Here is a 14,534-nt window from a genome sequence, read left to right as displayed (position 1 = left end):
TCAGTAGCTGTGGCTCACGGGCCCAGTTGCTCCGCGGCATGTGGGATCTTCCCAGACCAGGGCTCGAACCCATGCCCCCTGCATTGGCAGGCAGATTCTCAACCCCTGCACCACCAGGGAAGCCCCAACTCCTGCTTTTATATACTCTTTTTGGAAACATAGACAAAATGTATATAATGTAAGCATATGCTGTGTTTGTATAGCAAGGAAAATCAAGACATCCTAGCAATAAAACCAAAAGATTAATATGTAGCTAAATTTTAATGTAAAGACTTGCATAGCTAATTAGAGAAAGGAGCCCATGAGAATGAGCATGTGTTGGGAGAAGTAAGGATTATGAATAATGTTTAAATCTCTATTTTCAACATAAAAGAGCTCGTCGTTCAGTTGCTTCTGATAAGCCCAGTGGGAATATCAGTGATCTTTGTTCCTGCTGAACACTGAAAATCATCATGTAAAATAGGAGCAAATAGCTGGCTAAACAAGAGCTTCCTTGGAAATCTACTAATAGAAAATTGTGGGAGAGAAGGGGCAGCCTGGGAGAGAGAGATCTGTAAGATTTCATTTTAGCCCTGGATAAACACCGTTCCGGCTTTTACCCATCTTTACCTAATAGAAATGTAAAGGTCCAAGTTCCGAGAGAAAGAAGGACACAAAAGCATTTTGTGTGGAACAAAGACAGAAGTGCTTCAATTTCACAGAAATGGCACTCTGTATCCTGATCTGTTCTTACATTGAAATGCTACTGCACAAAGACCTTGGGGGCCCTGTGGTCTTAGGAGAAACTGGTGTGGACTTGACCTTTCAAGGTAGCAGCCGCTAGCATGACTTAGAAAGGAAGAGAGCTGTTGTGATGGATTATTATGACTCCTGCACTGTCACTTTCATCAGTTCGGAGCGGTTTTGGAATGTATGTTGGGATGTAGCCGTAAATCTGGTTAACAAGGGAGCCCCTAGGGAAAATGACGTGTGGAAGAGAGAAGATGCTTTCACACCTGGGATTTCTCAGCTCCTTTCTGTTCTCCCTTTCAGCATTTTGTGCCAAGATTTCTTGCTTTTCCTCACAAACTCAGATCGGAGCAAAGGAATCCAAACTAGGATTTACTGATAATGCATCTCCCCTTTCTGGGGAAAGCCAAGTCCTAGAAGGACCATTCAGCTTGAAGGAATGCAGCCAGCTAGAAGCACAGGGCAGTAGGGGAGGGGACGAGATTGGAGGGTGGAGAGTTTTCAAGGTCTTTCGAATCATTTGACTGCTGGACACAGCACTACCTGAAGCCATCCAATGGAAGACCAACTCAGCATCAGCTGAAGCCCATCTAATGATCCATGAGTAACAGAAGCTAAAGATGGAGTGCTGCTCCCTCTGGCTTTGCTTGCATACCCTTGTCCTCAGCTTCTCATTTCAAACGTAATTCACTTCTCCTCCTAGTTAGCCCCCATCACTTAGCTGTCAAACATCATGTGCCATTTCTCACAATCTAGCCCCTTGGGTAGCTTCTTGACAAATAACTGATATCTAGTCTGCATTGCCTTGGAAACAAGATAGGAAAAAAGTACTGTTAACATTATTCTTCCAGAAAAACCAACTGGAGATGCTTTTTCATATACTATTCTAATGCATCAAGCAGGCTTAACATAGTGGTTAAATTATCAAGACCCATTCCACCCCCAAATAGGGATGGTCTTTATAACACTCTTTTTTCCTCTCAAAAATTATTGTTTTATTACTATTAAATATTTCAGGCATAAATGTGGTCTATGATATGACACATAATTTTTTGCCCTTTCCATAGATAAAGACAGAAATTTTAACAGCTCCCTTTTCTCCTAATTCAAGTTCTAATTTAAGATTGTCCAATGATTCAATAATCTAATCATCCTTGCATTAAATACGTTCTTCATAGTATCTCCAAGATTCTCACACTTCTCTCTCCATCCATATGTAGATGAACATTGATACCAGCTTGTGAAAAATTAATCCCTTGTTTCCTGGGGGCCATCTCACCCTCAGTGGAATTGCTGCTCTTGATCCTGGAATTCTAGCACCTATTACAAAACGTAACATGGAGTGAATGTTCAATAAATATTTATCAAATTAATGATTTAACAATCATACGTAGTTGTTGATAAAGTTCACATGAAATCTTTCTTCTGTGATTATTAGTATCCTTCTTTCAACATAATCCTGAAAAGCCATTGTTGACTGGTGTATGCTGTCACTGAACTCTGACATTTCTCTGTTCTTGTTTTAGGTTTATGCCCCTTCTCTGTCTCAATAATTCCCTGGCTTCCTGGTCAGATGGTATTGCCATAAAACCTTGTTGAAGGTATACCTTCAACAAGTTTAGTTGATGGAAGCAAGATAATTCTATTCTCCTCTAGTTTCCCCATGAAGCAGAATGTAAGCTTTAAGAGGACAGGCAAGGGGGCTTCCCTGGTGGTGCAGTGATTAAGAATCTGCCTGCCAATGCAGGGGACACGGGTTTGAGCCCTGGTCTGGGAAGACCCACATGCCGCGGAGCAACTTAGCCCTTGTGCCACAACTACTGAGCCCACACCCCACAACTACTGAAGCCCATGAGCCTAGAGCCTGTGCTCCTCAACAAGAGAAGCCACCACAATGAGAAGCCCGCGCACTGCAACAAAGAGTAGCCCCTGCTCACCACAACTAGAGAAAGGCTGCGCACAGCAACGAAGACCCAACACGGCCAAAAATAAATAAATTAAAATAAATAAATTTAAAATAATAATAATAATAAATTAAATAAAAAATACCACACCCTACAACAGCAGAAAACATTCTTTAAAAAAAAAAAAAAGAAGACAGACACCGTGTCTAGCCTGGTGCCTGAAACATAGTAGATGCTCAATAAAAATTTTTGCAAATTTACTGCTAAAGGCCTTTCTTTCTCCCTTTCTTAATGTCAGGGCAGTCTACAGAGTCTCAATCTATACATTCTGGGGAAAAGAACTAACAGTTTGGCACCTTCTATGTGTCAATAACCAGGCTGGATGCCATACATACATTACCTTACGTCATTGTTTACAGCAACCTTGTGAAGTAGGTATTATTTCAATCATAGAGGTAAAGAAACTGAGGCTTGGAGAGGTCTGTCATCAAATAAATATGTGCACACGAAATTCTTCTTTCTCCTAGAATATTCGTTCTCTTCCTATTACGTGATCAAATCACACCTGACCCTCAAGAACCAAGTTAAAAATGTTGGAAAAGCGTCCTCCATGGGTCTCTTGTGTTTCTGTCTATCTTCTGAGGCAAGGTCTTGACAGCTTTCGTTCTGGGCCATTTTGTCAAAGATGTTTGTACAGCAAAAAACCTTGGAACATAGACGGGATCTCCCTTTGGGAGAGAACAAATTTGTTTTCTGACCAGGATAATAAGGATAATGTCTCCCTCTAGGACAAAGATTGGACAGGTTTGCTGGCCGCCTCTTCAGAGGATTGGGGTTTCCTTAGCTCAGTGTCCCTCAGCTGTAATGCAAACCCACAGAGTGTGCAGCAACCTCCTTTATTGCCCCCGTGGGCTGTGGAGGACAAAGGGGACCAGTGTGGACACAAAGCTCCTGCTGCCTGCTGTTCTCGGAGCAATAGAGTCTGTTGCTTCGGAGCCAGGAGTACTGTGGCCTCTGCCAGCATCTATGGAAATGTGGCAGACTAACTTTTCAGCTTGTAAATAGCATAAAATCTCAAACTTTCCACAGTTCTTGACAAAGACCTTCTTGCTTTGGGAAGTCTTATCTAACCATGACAGCTTACAGTGATATCTCCAAAACACATTTGGCAGGAAACCAACCTGCTGAGTAATGTGTTGTGAACATTTTTTATTATCTCACACTTGATCGTGCTCTCCTAGAGGACAGAGACAGCACTTGCACTTCTTGATGAGTGTTTAGCATTTTTTCTGCACATAGGAATTGGCTCTCATTTCATTAATAGTAATCCATTAAAATGGACTGAATGTCTATTAAGTGTAGAACATGATGGTCAGAATATTTAGGTAATTATTTTCCTAACTGGTGCATAAGCTCCTTGAAGATGGACATAATATCTAATACTTCTTTTTTCGCCATTATAATTCTTTGTGTCTCTCGCTCTTTCATTCGACAAACATTTATTGACCATCTGCTAGGTGCAGGTGGTACTTTCGTTGCTGAGTATACAAATGAATGAGAGAGTCCCTACCTTCAAGGATCTCATGGAACCAGATCACGCAGTACAAGGAGGAAGTCCAGTGACAGAGGAAAGTAAAGATCATTATGGGAACATGGCAAGGGGCAATCCAATGGGCTGTTGGTTGATAGCTTTTCTACTTTCTGGTATTTTCAGAAGCATATAGTGCTTGAGAAATACTCAAATAAATTGTTGGAGTGTGGACTGATAACTCAAACTGGAAATCTTGGTCTAATACCTGCTCTGAAACTTAAAACTTATAATAGCTCATCTAAGATGTGGCTGGTCTACACATCTGATAACATTATTATCAGATGATAATACATCATTATGTATTTAAAAAGATACATGTAACCAGTGTGTTCAAGTAAATGAACATACATTCAACACCTGGAATAGCCCCGAAGGCTAGAAAAGTGCACAAGGCATGTTCCCTGCCCTCGAGATGGTCACAATCAAGTGAGACAGACACAGAGAAACATGATCTTAAACTGGGCACGATGGCGTAAGCACTGAATAGATACCGAAGTTACTATTAGACTGTGGGGATTCAGTCTGCTGGGGACCAAGAGAGTTTCTTGCAAGGGATGGCATCTGAGCTGGTATTTAAAGGGGAAAAGGATTTCCACAGGCAGAAAACAGAAAGTAAGGCAGCCAGGAAATAACTTGAGCATAGGCACATTCTTTAAAATAAACAACATCAAAAAGTCTACAAGTAATAAACGCTGGGGAGGGTGTGGAGAAAAGGAAACCCTCCTACACTGTTAGTAGGAATGTAAATTGGTGTGGCCACTATGGAGAACAGTATAGGGGTTCCTTAAAAACTAAAAATAGAGTTAACATATGATTCAGCAAATCCCACTCCCGGGCATATATCCAGAAAAGTTGAAAACTCTAAGTTGAAAAGATACATGCACCCTAATGTTCACAGCAGCACTATTTACAATAGCCAAGACATGGAAGCAACCTAATGTCCATCGTCAGATGAATGGATAAAGAAGATGTGGTATATATACACAATGGAATACTACTCAGCCATAAAAAAGAATGAAATAAAGCCATTTGCAGCAACATGGATGGACCTAGAAATTATCATACTAAGTAAAGGAGGTCAGACAGAGAAAGACAAATATCATATGATATTACTTATATGTGGAATCTAAAAAAATGATACAAATGAACTTACTTACAAAACAGAAATAGACTCACAGACATAGAAAACAAACATATGGTTACCAAAGGGGAAAGGGGGGAGGGATGAATTGGGAATTTGGGATTAACAGTTACATACTCCTATATCTAAAATAGGCAAACAACAAAGCACAGGGAACTATATTCAATATCTTGTAATAACCTATAATGCAAAAGAATCTGAAAAAGAATATATATATTCAGTTATATATATATATATATATAAAACAGAATCACTTTGCTGTACATCTGAAACATTGTAAATCAACTATACATAAATAAAAAGAAAAGAAGATGTAGTATACTACATACGCAGTCATAAAAAAGAATGAAATTTTGCCATTTGCAGCAACATGGATGGACTTAGAGGACATTATGCTAAATGAAAGAAGTCAGACAGAGAAAGACAAATACTGTATGATATCACTTATATGTGGAATCTGAAAATTACAACAAACTAGTGAATATAACAAAAAAGTAGACTCACAGATATACAGAACAAACTACTGGTTACCAGTGGGGAGAGGGAAGGGGGAGGGGCGATATTGGGGTAGGGAGTTAAGAGGTACAAACTATTATGTATAAAATAAGCTACAAAAGTATATAGTACAACACGGGGACTATAGCCAATATTTTATAATAACTATTAATGGAATATAACCTTTAAAAATTGTGAATCACTATATTGTACACATGTAACATAATACTACTTTACATCGACTATACTTCAATTAAAAAAAGAAAATTAAATTTAAAAAAACCAACTAATAAATGAGAGTTCAGGGAATTGTTCGTAAGGTAGCAACTGGAATGGAGGGTGTACACAGGACTATAGAGATAACTGAAAGGCAGATTCTCAACCACTGCGCCACCAGGGAAGCCCCAGAAAGGAAATTTTGTTCAGTGCCTTTTTTCTTGATACTTTTTTTTTTTTGGTTCTTTTGTTTTGCTTTTTTGTTCAGTGACTTTTACAGATACTTATTAAGCATCTGCTGGGGCAAATATAATATGCTCAAAGAGAGACAAAGATAGAGTCCTAGCTCACAATCTAGTGGGGAGAGCAATAATCTAATCTAAACTATTAAATGCCAACAAAGCACTGAGCAGGGAGGGTTTTGAATGCCACCCTAAGGTGCTTGGGTGCTCTTCACTGGTCACGGGATGCAGTGAATGATGTCATTGACCTGTGAGGAGGAGGGAAAATCTTGGCAGCTGTGTGAAGGTTGGACCAGAGGGTTGAAAGATGGAGGTGGGGAGAGCAGTGTGGAAGCTTCTGTGACCATCCAGGGAGAAATGGGAAGGGTCTAAATCAGATGAAAAGAGGAACAAAGATATGAGACATGTGATGATAGAATCCACAGAATTTGATGATTGATTCAATGAGAGACGTGGCTATGAAGATGAATGCAAGCCTTCTATTCTTGGCGACAGAGAGGAGGATGTTAGTGATTTATAACAGTGAACATTCACCAAATAAAATATCTTTGAGAAGATCTCAAATGTCTTTATACTAACTAACCAATCTCTATCATCTTTTTTTCATTTAACTTTTTGTCGTTTTTATTTTTAAAGCAGAGGAGGTGAACACTTAGGACTTCTCAGGAAACTCTTACCAGTGATTTTTCAATCTTCAGGACTATTAGTGGATCATGAAATCAATTTAAAAAGTTATAAAATAATACCAAAAAGTGAAATAGAATAAAGCAGAACAGAATGTGAAATATCGTAGTGATCACTTATATAAAGGTTACTACTTGTGGAAATTTGTCTTCTGTTTTATGTACATACACTGGGTCGCAACGTCAAATACACGTCTTAGTGTGAGTTGCAGTTTAAAAAGTTTGAAAGCCACTGATCTAGACAGTGCTCAACAAAATATCTCTCTAGTCTAAACCCTCTCCTCCAGTTTACAGGATTGGAGCAGTGAGACAGGAACAAAAAGGGATGTAGGGGAAAGAGGCATCTTTCATCACTTTGACAGTGAACGACGATCACTGTCGTTACATAAAGCAGTGGGTGCTAGTACCTTGTTTGGAGTCGATGGCCTCTGTGATTATTATAGAAAGCCCGAAGCATCCCCTGCATTATTCTGTTTGTAGTTCCTTTGGCAACGTGGGGAATGTTCAGGATTACCCCCATTTGGTCCACCTGCAGATCAAACCAGAACCAGGGAGAGAACACATTATTTGTTTTCTTTTCTTGATATTTCAAATAAGCCCTTGCTAAATAATCTGAGACAATAGAATTAAAAATGTAAATTATGAATCCTCATAGATTTCATTTTTCCACTAGATGGCAGAAAAAGCACTTGTAATGGAAATGACAGTGCCATCTCTTTAATCAGTTCCCCAGACTTTTTTTTTTTAATAAAGGGAGGTATATTTCATTTTAGTTTGAACAGTAGAATCTGATTATAAGACAACTGATTATTTTATAACTAATTTAATCATATTAAGCTTAAAATTAAGGAGAAAACTTTGAATTCGTTTATGTTTATATATGTACATATATATGCACCCATCTCAATTGATATATACGTGATGGAATTTCATTGGCTTTAGAATACTGCCATGCTCTCTTTTAATACAAATTTAAAAATAAAAGGTAGTATTTAAATACACTTTTAAATTTATACAGAAACTTTAAAAATGGTACACATGGATATAATTAGGTGTACAATTGAACTATACTTAATTATGATATATTGAAGATAATAATATTATTACAAAGATTGATGATACATTCATGGTTATAAATTCAAAATACTTTTTTTTGATAAAGAAAGAGAATAAAAACTACGTTAGCTAGGTAAATACAGTTCAAAAGTTAAACATGGTATATCGTTTTCTTTCTATGCTAATAATTTTAACGCGGCTTTTAATTTTTTACCCCGATTTCGTGTGTCATGTTACCATTTATCAACAATAATTCTTTAGGGGTATTTGTCATTAGAGCACTTTACTAGGCACTTGCGAATAGTTTCACAAACAGTTGTACCCTTGCTCTCGTTCATTTACCATCAAAGAGAAAATTATTTTATGGACCTAAAAAGAGCAAAAATAAGCGAGTTACACAAAAGAGAATGTGTTGGGAAACACAGACATAACTTGATAATGAAATATCAAATTATAAAATACAAACTAGTTCAAAGAAACTTTTGTCCCTATTTCAGTCATTGTTTTCACTACTGTTTTTCTTACAACTGGTTTTCAAAAAGTTGAAGACTGGACCATCAAAAAAGAGCAGAAAACAAGAAAGGATGGAAAATGGGAGGTGATGGAAAGGAGTGAAGTCCAATCACTGGTGTGGTCCATGAGCATCTGACGAGTGCTTGTTCTCCGTCAGGCACTGGGGTGGGGACGGAAACATGGCTTCTTCTTTCAAAATGAGATCAAGTAATAGAGAGAAGAGGGGAGATATTAGGTGAGCAAATGGTAAGAAATAAAAGAATTGATGAGATTACATAACAGTTGCCATGGTGTTGTTGAGTTACCTCAGCTCTCTCTCCCAGCCTTTGCTGACTGCCTCTTCCCCAACCAAACAAAAACAAAAGGGAGGGGCTTCCCTGGTGGCACAGTGGTTAAGAATCCACCTGCCAATGCAAGGGACACGGGTTCGAGCCCTGGCCAGGGAAGATCCCACATGCCGTGGAGCAACTAAGCCCATGCGCCACAACTACTGAGCCCACGTGCCACAACTACTGAAGCCCGTGCACCTAGAGCCCGTGCTCTGCAACAAGAGAAGCCACGACAATGAGAAGCCCGCACACCACAATGAAGAGTAGCCCCGGCTCACCGCAACTAGAGAAAGCCCGCGCACAGCAACGGAAACCCAACACAGACAAAAATTAAAAATAAAATAAAATAAATAAATAAAAATTAAAAACAAAAACAAAAAGAACAACAAAAGGGAAACTCGGGCATGCTGGTAATGCCCACAATCTTCAGGAACCTAGGGATGGTCTTCTGGTGGCACGAGGGGAGCGGAGGTAGGAACCACATCTGCAATGTTATCTGTGCAGAGTAAGTGACACCCAGCTTTATAGTCTCTAGTTTAGAAAACCCTGTGCTGTGCTGTTTGTGGGCAAAGACCTTGTTTTGAGTCAAGGTGAGTAAACAACTTTCTGGGAATAAGCAACTCGCATGGTGCAGTAAGTTAGTTTCTAGGACAATGTAATTTTATTTTATTAAAAAAATTTTTTTTTAATTAAAAAAAATTTTTTTTTGACCATGCTGCATGGCTTGCAGGATCTCAGTTCCCCGACCAGGGATTGAACCCAAGGCCACGGCAGTGAAAGCCCGGAATCCTAACCACAAGGCCACCAGGGAACTCCCCTGTACTTTTAAAATAAATTGTTTCTAAATCTTATTGCGTAGAAGACTATTTTTATGTCTGTTTCTTCGTAAAGGCAACTGTGGGTTAAAAACAAAATTTATTTGAAAATAAAAGGGAATTGGATTTGGGGTACTTAGTTATTAATGAAGAAAACTTATATTAGATTTTCAGGAGTATTCCCTCACAGAACCAAATTTTAATAAGTCCCACTGGTCCAAATCCAGGCACCTTGGGTCCTGCCACCTCCTGCATGTGGGCCTCTGCCCAGTCACTGGACATTTCTGGGCCCCAGTTTCTTAAATTATATATCATCCAGCATTAGACTTTCAGCTCTAACACTCTCTGCATGAGAAGAAAAGGAACTGTAACAGCTTACTGTTTCATTGAAACAAACCAAAAAAGAATTCTGGTCCAAGGTCCCAGTGCCAACCTCCTACCACAATTAGCCCAGCTTTTTAGGTCTTTAGTTCTCCTCGTGCTCTCCAATCAAAGAAATAGAAATCTGGGCTTTCTCTATAAACTCTGTGTTCTGCCCTTCCCAATGGTGTCACTGCAAATGTCCCTATAAATCTACAACCCAAGCCGTAGAGTAACTTCTATGGGCTCAGGGCTGTATGAATGGCTCTCTCTTGCTGACCACGCTCTGAGGAGACTCTGTCCCCAGAACACTGAGTGGTTTTTGTTTTCCTGCTGAAACCAGGGGAGATTGTGGAGTGGGAGTGCTCAGAGCTTACAACCCTGTAGATCTACACTCAGCACATCTCTAATGGGCTCCACACAATGACAGCTGTGACGAATACCATGGCAATTTCCCAGATAAGATTGTATCCGAGTAGGGGTTACATTTCCTTCAGAGTTGCAGAGGCCATTATTATTCTTTGGAGAGGAATTCTGAGGAGGAAATAGCTGATTTAAATGCCTGCTGTCAGTTGCCAACGAAATTCTTACAAAATACTGCTATAATGATGTGGAAAACTGCCCATTGCATTGGATTCCACATTTTTTGTGCTCCCTCCCGTTCATCATCCGAGATCTCCCTCTTAGCCAACTGGGTGTGTGAAGACTGGTGCTCTAAAAGCCTCGTAACTTGGAGTCTCATTCTGGGTCCTTTGGCATTTCATATTATGGTTGCTCAACCATTTCTCACGACCTCTCAAGCTTTCATGAGGTCTTCTAAAAGACTGTGCAAAGCCCAGAAATACCCACCCAGCCTATATATTAAATTTCATTCATTCAACAAGTACTTGTAGGACTTCCCTGGTGGTGCAGTGGTTAGGAATCAGCCTGCCAATGCAGGGGACACAGGTTCGATCCCTAGTCCGGGAAGATCCCACACGCTGCGGAGCAACTAAGCCCGTGTGCCACAACTACTGAGGCTGCGCTCTAGAGCCTGCGAGCCACAACTTCTGAGCCCACGTGCTGCAGCTACTGAAGCCCTCATGCCTAGAGCCCGTGCTCTGCAACAAGAGAAGCCACCGCAATGAGAAGCTCAAGCACCATAACAAAGAGTAGCCCTGGCTCGCCACAACTAGAGACAGCCCGCACACAGAAACGAAGACCCAACTCAGCCAAAAATTAAAAACAAACAAACAAAACAAAACAAGTACTTGTAGAATACTCATTATTTTTCCACATATGAGAAGGTGGCATAAGGTAGTGGTTCCAAGCAGAATTTCTGGAGCCAAACCTTCTAGATTCTAAGCCTGGCTCCACAAGGATTACTAGCTGTGTGACCTTGTTATGTGACAGTTGTGTGACCTAGGACAAGTTACCTAAGTTTCCACGTTTGTATAAAAGGCCCAATAGTAGTACCTACCTCATAGGGTTGAAATGAGGATTAAATGAATTCATATTTGTGAGGGGCTACAGATAATAATAGCTCATAGTAAGTGTTCATTAATATGTTCATTATATCTATAAAGAAGATAACAAATTTGCAGCCTAAGAGAAGACAGGTACAAGAGTAACATAAAACAAGATAGAGTTCATCCTAGAGATGAAGCAAACTAAGAAAAAGTAAAGGTGGAAAAAGTTTGACGGTATAAAAGTTCAAACTTTCAGACAAACACAAAAATACCATAAAAATCCACAGGCAACAAAACAGAGAAAAAACACTTGCCACACCTTCGGTTGACAACTGAAGTTGCATCTAGGCAACTGGGGGGGGGGGAGGATATATACATGTGAAACCTTAGGACAGGAGTTTCAGAGCCTCAGAGGAAGATGCTGATTGCAGGTTAAAGTGTTTGAACTAAATTTGATTGAAAAGAAAGAGGTGGCAAAGTTTTCTAGAAACGGAATTGTTCCTAAGGAAGATTAATCTGGCAGCAGTAGGTCAGGTCGTTTGGACAGTGAAGACCAGTTGGATGCTGACAAGATCAGGTGAAAGGTGGTGTCATCCTCCTCTGGGAACTCCAAGAAGAGGATGATCATAAACATTCTCTTGGGTCAATAAGTACTTGACGATGACTGAGGTTTTCTGAGGTTTCAGAGCCCACATAATTGGAAAAATGGTGGTTAGTAAAGTTAAGGAAGATGCGAGCAGAAATGGGTTTGGGAGGAAGACGATGGGTTTGTTTCTAAAACTACATAAGTGTAAGGTATCCGCTTTGAAATTAGAGAAAGAGAGGTTAACACGTGGTTGGAAGTGCAAGTTTAGAACTCTAAAGAAAATATAAACCAAGAGATGTAGAATTAGGATTCATCCTAAAAGAAGCTGAGGCCAGGGGCATAGTTAAGATCACAGAGTATTTCCCCTGGGTGGGAGCGGAGACCTGAGGACCACAGTGGGAAAGGGCTTATTGAAAATACAGTTTCCTAGACCCCATTCATTCTTACTTAACCAGAATTTGGGGATAACATTAAGTACTCTATATTTTTAACAAGTTGCTAACATTTATCTAATAAACATTAAAGTTTAAGACCCTGCTTCACAGGGTGAAGGATGATGAGAAAAAAATCAAGATAGTTAAAAGGTAGCAAGTAAATCTGGGTGGTATCGTTAAGGAAGAAGGAACTCATGAGGATTGGGTATCAAATCTTCAACTGGATCATAGAAGAAATGGGAAGAGGCTTTTGGTTTGTGTTTTATTAGGAAACAATCAAAGACTTCCTTCTCCACTAGGGTGAAGGACTGAAGATGTAGAGAGAAAGTGGAGATGACTGAAGACATCACTTTCCTGAAATTTGAAAGCAGAAGAAAGAATAAGAGAAAATGTTGGCTTGTGGCTGTAACAGAATTAAGGGTGTGACTTGTATTTAAGAGTGAGTGGGGAAAGATAGACAAGATGAAAAGGCAGAGGGCTATGGACCAGATGAAGAAACAAGATAAAACCCCAGAAAAACAACTAAATGAAGTGGACATAGGCAACGTTCCAGAAAAAGAATTCAGAATAATGATAGTGAAGATGATCCAGGACCTCGGAAAAAGAATGGAGGCAAAGATCGAGAAGATGCAAGAAATGTTTAACAAAGACCTAGAAGAATTAAAGAACAAACAAACAGAGATGAACAACACAATAACTGAAATGAAAACTACACTAGAAGGAATCAATAGCAGAATAACTGAGGCAGAAGAACGGTTAAGTGGCCTGGAAGACAGAATGGTGGAATTCACTGCTGTGGAAAAGAATAAAGAAAAAAGAATGAAAAGAAATGAAGACAGCCTAAGAGACCTCTGGGACAACATTAAACACAACAACATTCGCATTATAGGGGTGCCAGAAGGAGAAGAGAGAGAGAAAGGACCAGAGAAAATATTTGAAGAGATTATAGTTGAAAACTTCCCTAACATGGGAAAGGAAATAGCCACCCAACTCCAGAAGGTGCAGCGAGTCCCATACAGGATAAACCCAAGGAGGAAGACGCTGAGACACATAGTAATCAAACTGGCAAAAATTAAAGACTAAGAAAAATTATTGAAAGCAGCAAGGGAAAATGACAAATAACATACAAGGGAACTCCCATAAGGTTAACAGCTGATTTCTTAGCAGAAACTCTACAAGCCAGAAGGGAGTGGCATGACATACTTAAAGTGATGAAAGGGGAGAACCTACAACCAAGATTACTCTACCCAGCAAGGATCTCATTCAGATTTGTTGGAGAAATCAAAAGCTTTACAGACAAGCAAAAACTAACAGAATTCAGCACCACCAACCAGCTCTACAACAAATGCTAAAGGAACTTCTCTAAGTGGGAAACACAAGAGAAGGAAAGGACCTACAAAAACAAACCCAAAACAATTAAGAAAATGGTCATAGGAACATACATATCGATAATTACCTTAAACGTGAATGGATTAAATGCTCCAACCAAAAGACACAGGCTTGCTGAATGGATACAAAAACAAGACCCATATATATGCTGTCTACAAGAGACCCACTTCAGACCTAGGGACACATACAGACTGAAAGGGAGGGGATGGGAAAAGATATTCCATGCAAATGGAAATCAAAAGAAAGCTGGAGTAGCTATACTCATATCAGATAAAATAGACTTTAAAATAAAGAATGTTAAAAGGGACAAGGAAGGCCATTACATAATGATCAAGGGATCAATCCAAGAAGAAGATATAACAATTATAAATACATATGCACCCAACATAGAGCACCTCAATACATAAGGCAACTGCTAACAGCTATAAAAGAGGAAATCAACAGTAACACAATAGTAGTGGGGGACTTTAACACCTCACTTACACCAATGGACAGATCATCCAAAATGAAAATAAATAAGGAAACAGAAGCTTTAAATGACACAACAGACCAGATAGATTTAATTGATATTTATAGAACATTCCATCCAAAAACAGCAGATTA

The sequence above is a fragment of the Eschrichtius robustus genome, chromosome 18 (assembly GCF_028021215.1).
Source record: "Eschrichtius robustus isolate mEscRob2 chromosome 18, mEscRob2.pri, whole genome shotgun sequence".
In the NCBI taxonomy this organism is placed as follows: Eukaryota; Metazoa; Chordata; class Mammalia; order Artiodactyla; family Eschrichtiidae; genus Eschrichtius; species Eschrichtius robustus.
This window is presented reverse-complemented; position numbering follows the sequence as displayed.